Here is a 6,788-nt window from a genome sequence, read left to right on the forward strand (position 1 = left end):
AAAAGGAAAAGCTAAATATATGGTGGTAAATTGTATGTAATTTGTTTTTTTTTTTAATATTGCAACAATTGGAATTTAGTTGAATCATATATTTTCATTTTATTTGGTCACTTACTAAGGATTAGGGGTGGAAATAGGTCAAGTCAGGTCAGGCTTTGCTCTTAACAGGCATGGCCTGTCATGTAGTTAATTGGCCTGAACCTGGCCTGCAGCCTGCTATAAGCTCTTTATAAAGTACTAGGCCTGGCCTAGCCTGAAGTCTGTTAAAAGGTTTGATAATTTTTTTTCAAAATAAAAATATTATTTAAAAAAATTATTTTTTAGTAAAAATATTTATATGTAATATGTCATATTTAATATTTATAAGAATTTTTAATCTTGTAAAGTATTTAAAATATACAAAAATATTTATAATAAAATATAATAAATTTAAAATATCTCATAATTTTGTTAATAATAAAAAATTATTTATATATTTAATTATGTTTTAATAGGCCTAGGCAGGCTTGACAGGCTGATGAGTGGATAATTTATACCCTTTTTGGCAATGTTTTTACTTAGTTTTTAGTATGTTTTAGTTACTTTTTATTATATTTTTATTAGTTTTTATGCAAAAATCACATTTCTGGACTTTACTATAAGTTTGTGTATTTTTCTGTGATTTCAGGTATTTTCTGGCTGAAATTGAGGGACCTGAGCAAAAATCTGATTTAGAGGCTGAAAAAAGGACTGCAGATGCTATTGGAATCTGACCCTCCTGCACTCGAAGTAGATTTTCTGGAGCTACAAATACCTAATTGGCGCACTCTCAATTGCGTTGGAAAGTAGACATCCTGGGATTTCCAGCAATATATAATAGTTTATACTTTGCCCGAGATTTGATGGCTCAAACTGGCGCTAAAGGCCAGCCAAAAACTTTCTGGCGTAAAACGCTAGAACTGGCACCAAAACTGGAGTTAAACGCCCAAACTGGCACCCAAGCTGGCGTTTAGATCCAAGAATGGTCTATGCACGTGAAAGCTTCAATGCTCAGCCCAAGCACACACCAAGTGGGCCTTGGAAGTGGATTTCTGCACTATCTGTACTTAGTTACTTATTTTCTGTAATCCCTAGTAACTAGTTTAGTATAAATAGCACTTTTTACTATTGTATGCATATCCTTTATCAACCCTAAGACTTTGGACATTTTGAACCTCTTTGGGAGGCTGGCCATTCGGCCATGCCTAGACCTCTTTTCACTTATGTATTTTCTACGGTGGAGTTTCTACACCCCATAGATTAAGGTGTGGAGCTCTATTGTTCTTCATGAATTAATGCAAGTACTATTGTTTCTCTTTCAATTCATGCTTACTTCTTCTCTAAGATATACTCTTGTACTTAATTCAGTTAAGTCAGAATGAAGGGGTGACCCGTGACAATCACCCACTATCTTCATTACTCGCTTACCAAGATCCGCGTGCCTGACAACCACAAACGGTCTATATGATGTTCAACGTAGTCATTGGACGACAGCCGGAGTATATTCTCTTGGGTTTCTAATCTGCAATTTGCATCGTCTTTCCTAACAACAGAGCATCCAAATCTAAGATTAGAACCTTCATGGTATAGGCTAGAACCATTAGTAGCATTGCTGAGATCCGGAAAGTCTAAACCTTGTTTGTGGTATTCTGAGTAGGATCTGGGAATGGATGACTGTGACGAGCTTCAAACCTGGGAATGTTGGGTGCAGTGACAGTGTGCAAAAGGATAGAGAGATCCTATTCCGACACTAGCAGGAACCCATAGATGATTAGCCGTGCGGTAGCTGTATGATAAACCACTATTTTATGGTTTATATTGTGTTTAATTGTATGGTTTTATCAAATCTTTACCCACTTATTCATTAAATAAGCATGCATTTATCATTCCTTCCTAAAAATACTTTATGGTTGAAAACTTGCTTCCTAGAGACTTTTAATTTTGTATTTTAATTCTCCTTTATTCCATTCGATGCCGTGATCTGTGTGTTAAGTGTTTCAGGCTTTATGGGGCATGAATGACTTGGAGATTAGAAAAGAAGCTTGCAAAAATGGAAGGAAGATGACCAGCGAGAAGTGACGCGGGCGCATGGCTCACGTGACCGCGCGGATTGGAAACTGCACCAGTGACGCGAAGGCGTGGACGATGCGCACGCGTGGCAAGGCAAAACGCTGGATGATGCGAACGCCTGGATGACGCGATCGCGTGACATGCGCGATCTGCAAAATCTGCAGAATTCGCTGGGGACGATTTTAGGCCCTGTTTTGACCCAGTTTTCGGCCCAGAAAAGCATATTAGAGCCAGGGAACGTGCAGAGAGAGAACACAACATTCATTCTACATAGTTTTAATTTTAGGTCTAATTTTACCTCTCCTCTAGGTTTTCGCCTTACATATTCATAGTTCTTAGGATTTGATTTTATTGCTTTTTGGATTGGAACATTGATAAGAGTTATTACCTCCGTCAAGACTTCGCCATTCTAGTTTGTTTCCTTACTTGTCACTTATTCTTTCATGTTCTTTATTTACTCAGAGTTACTCTTGGATTATTTCTAGAATTTATTTATACAAGAATTATTCTTATTTTTAATTGATCCTTTTGATTATTATTTATTATGTCTTTCAGTATTTCTCTTCCTTATTTTATGAAATTTACATTCATAATGAGCGAGTAGTTCCATAACTTGATTGGGAGATGATTGAAAGGAAACCTTGAGTTGGGTTACTCAAGAGAAAAATTGTAATTGGGTTTATTATTGGATCGCCCTCTAGTTATTGACACTAGTCCTTCCCAAGGGAGAGGATTAGGACTTGTGACTAGAAATAGCTTTCCAACTTGCTTGACTTTCCTCTACCTAGTAAAGGGTAACTAAGCAGAACAACCTTTAATTATCAATTAAGCTTGAGAGTACTCCAACAAGAATAGGGCTTCCAACTAATCTACTCCCAGTCAAGGCTTTTATTTAAAATTACATAAATTCTCTAATTTAATTTCCTGTTTATCAACTCAAACCATTTTTGAAAACATCTGATTAATAAAATAGCACATATTTCTGCAACTCGTTGGGAGACGACCTGGGATTCATACTCCCAGTATTTTGATTTTAATTTTAATTTTGTGACAACCCTTCTAAATTGATAAGTGGATTTTCGGTTGGTTAAGAACTATACTTGCAACGTATCTCTTATAAAAATTTCTTAACTCGCCAATTTCCGCCATGTCATTGTACATGGTATTTTTCATCCGAGACGAGAAATCCGACAGTTGATTAGCCGTACAGAGATCGTACCTGGTATTTTTCATCCGAGAGGATCATACAGCTTGCCATGGAAGGGAGCACGCATGATTAGAAGAAGGTAGTAGGAAAGCAGAGGTTCAAAAGCAACAAAACATCTCCAAACGCTTATATGAAATTCCCACCAATGAATTACATAAGTAACTTTATTTTATTTTATGTTTTATTTATCTTTTAATTATCAAAACCTCATAACCATTTGAATCCGCCTGACTAAGATTTACAAGATGACTATAGCTTGCTTCAATCCGACAATCTCTGTGGGATCGACCCTTACTCATGTAAGTTATTTTTTGGACGACCCAGTGCACTTGCAGGTTAGTTGTGCGGAGTTGTGAAAAGTGTGAATCACAATTTCGTGTACCAATTTTTTGGCGCCGTTGCCGGGCATTGTTCGAGTTTGGACAACTAACGGTTCATCTTGTTGCTTAGATTAGGTAATTTTATTTTATGTTTAAGCTTTTTATTTTTATTTTCGAAAAAAAATACAAAAAAATATTTTCTTTCCTTTCATTTTTTTTTCAAAAATAATTTTGAAAAAATTACAAAAAAATTTAATAAAATCATAAAACCAAAAAAATTTTGTGTTTCTTGTTTGAGTCTAGTGTCAAATTTTAAGTTTGGTGTCAATTGCATTCTTTTAATTTTCTTAAAATTTTTGAAAATTCATGCATTGTGTTCTTCTTTGATCTTCAAGTTGTTCTTGATGATTTTTCTTGTTTGATCTTTAATTTTTCTTGTTTTGTGTCTTTTCTTATTTTTCTTGTGCATTTTCGAATTCATAGTGTCTAAACATTAAAAATTTCTAAGTTTGGTATTTTGCATGTGTTTCTTTTCTTAAAAATTTTCAAAAATATGTTCTTGATGTTCATCATGATCTTCAAAGTGTTCTTGGTGTTCATCTTGACATTCAAAGTGTTCTTACATGCATTATTTGTTTTGATCTTAAATTTTTATGTCATGTGTCATCTTGTTGTTTTTCTCTCTCCTCATTAAAAATTCAAAAATCCAAAAAATATCTTTCCCTTATTTTACTCTTCAATTTCGAAATTTTGGATTGACTTAGTCAAAAATTTTCAAAATTTGGTTGTTTCTTGGTAGTCAAGTCAAAATTTCAATTTAAAAATTCTATCTTTTCAAAATCTTTTTCAAAAATAAAATCTTTTTCATTTTTTCTTAATATTTTCGAAAATTTTAAAATTGATCTTCAAAACCTTTTTCTTATTTTTATTTCATAATTTTCGAAATTAATGCTAACAATTAATGTTTTGATTCAAAAATTTTTAAGTTGTTACTTGCCTATTAAGAAAGGTTCAATCTTTAAATTCTAGAATCATATCTTTTAGTTTCTTGTTAGTCAAGTAATCAACTTTAATTTCAAAAATCAAATCTTTTTAATTTCCTTTTCAAATCTTTTTCAAAATAAATTTCAATCATATCTTTCAATCATATCTTTTTCAAAACTTAATTTCAAAATCTTTTTCTAACTTCTTATCTTTTCAAAATTGATTTTCAAATCTTTTTCAATTAACCACTTGACTTGTTTGTTTGATTTTAAAAAGCTTACTATTTCTTATCTTTTTCAAAACCACCTAACTACTTTTCTCTCTCTCTAATTTTCGAAAACCAACTAACAACTTTTTCAAAAATCTTTTTAATTAATTAATTTATTTAGTTTTCATATTACTTTTATTTCTTTTCTTAATTTTTGAATTCTAGCTTAACTAATTAAACAAAAATAAAAATATTTTTCTTCTCCCTCTTTTTAAAATTCAAATACTCTCTCTCTCTCATCTCTTTCTATTTTATTTTATTTATTTACTAACACTTCTTTTCTTCTTATAATTCGAACCCTCTCCCTCTCTCTGTGTTCGAATTCTTCTTCTTCTCCCTTCTTCATTTTATTCTTCTCTTCTTCTACTCATATAAAGGAATCTATATACTGTGACATAGAGGATTCTTCTTCTTTTCTATTCTCTTCTTTCTCATATGAGCAGGAACAACGATAAGAACATTCTTGTTGAAGCTGATCCTGAACCTGAAAGGACTCTGAAGAGGAAACTAAGAGAAGCTAAAGCACAAAACTCTAGAGAGGACCTAATAGAAATTTTCGAAAAAGAAGAAGACATGGCAGCCAAAAATAACAATAATGGTGGAGATGCAAGGAAGATGCTTGGTGACTTTACTGCACCCACTTTTGACTTCTATGGAAGAAGCATCTCAATTCCTGCAATTGGAGCAAACAACTTTGAGCTTAAGCCTCAATTAGTTTCTCTAATGTAGCAGAATTGCAAGTTTCATGGACTTCCATTGGAAGATCCTCATCAGTTTTTAGCTAAATTCTTGCAAATCTGTGATACTGTTAAGACCAATGGGGTTAATCCTGAGGTCTACAGACTTATGCTTTTCCCCTTTGCTGTAAGAGACAGAGCTAGGACATGGTTGGACTCACAACCTAAAGAAAGCCTGAACTCTTGGGAAAAGTTGGTCAATTCTTTCTTGGCCAAATTTTTTCCACCTCAAAAATTGAGTAAGCTTAGAGTGGAAGTCCAAACCTTCAGACAGAAGGAAGGTGAATCCCTCTATGAAGCTTGGGAAAGATACAAGCAATTGATCAGAAGGTGTCCTTCTGACATGCTTTCAGAATGGAGCATCCTATGTATATTCTATGATGGTCTGTCTGAATTGTCCAAGATGTCATTGGATCACTCTGCTGGTGGATCTCTTCATCTGAAGAAGACGCCTGCAGAAGCCCAGGAACTCATTGAAATGGTTGCAAATAACCAGTTCATGTACACTTCTGAAAGAAATCCTGTGAATAATGGGACAACTCAGAAGAAAGGAGTTCTTGAGATTGATACTCTGAATGCTATATTGACTCAGAACAAAATATTGACTCAGCAAGTCAATATGATTTCTCAGAGTCTGACTGGAATGCAAGCTGCATCCGACAGTACTAAAGAAGCTTCTTCTGAAGAAGAACCTTATAACCCTAAGAATCCTACAATGGAATAGGTGAATTATATGGGAGAATCCTATGGAAACACTTACAATCCTTCATGGAAAAATCATCCAAATTTCTCATGGAATGATCAACAGAAGCCTCAACAAGGCTTCAATAATAATAATGGTGGGAGAATTCGGTTTGACAATAGCAAACCTTTTCCATCATCATCTCAGCAACAGACATAGAATTCTAGGCAGAGCCTCTCTGACTTAGCAACCATAGTCTCTGATCTAACTAATACCGCTCACAGTTTCATGACTGAAACAAGGTCCTTCATTAGAAATCTGGAGGCACAAGTGGGTCAGCTGAGTAAAAGAGTTACTGAAACTCCTCCTAGTACTATCCCAAGCAATACAGAAGAGAATCCAAAGAGAGAGTGCAAGGCCATCAATATATCCAAAGTGGCCGAACCTATAGAGGAGGAGGAGGCAGTGATTTCCAGTGAGGAAGACCTCAATGGACGTCCAC

At 34.3% G+C, this 6,788-nt stretch overlaps 1 non-coding gene across 1 annotated transcript; it reads right to left on the reverse strand.

Moving 5' to 3' along the window:
- Window positions 1-5,845: 5,845 nt before the first annotated feature.
- LOC148565697 (small nucleolar RNA R71) lies at window positions 5,846-5,953 on the reverse strand. The gene has a single exon (XR_015884659.1). It is a non-coding gene; the product is annotated as a small nucleolar RNA R71 (small nucleolar RNA).
- Window positions 5,954-6,788: the final 835 nt, after the last annotated feature.

This window comes from Arachis ipaensis, chromosome B5 (genome assembly GCF_059453495.1).
Source record: "Arachis ipaensis isolate K30076 ecotype BB chromosome B5, ASM5945349v1, whole genome shotgun sequence".
In the NCBI taxonomy this organism is placed as follows: Eukaryota; Viridiplantae; Streptophyta; class Magnoliopsida; order Fabales; family Fabaceae; genus Arachis; species Arachis ipaensis.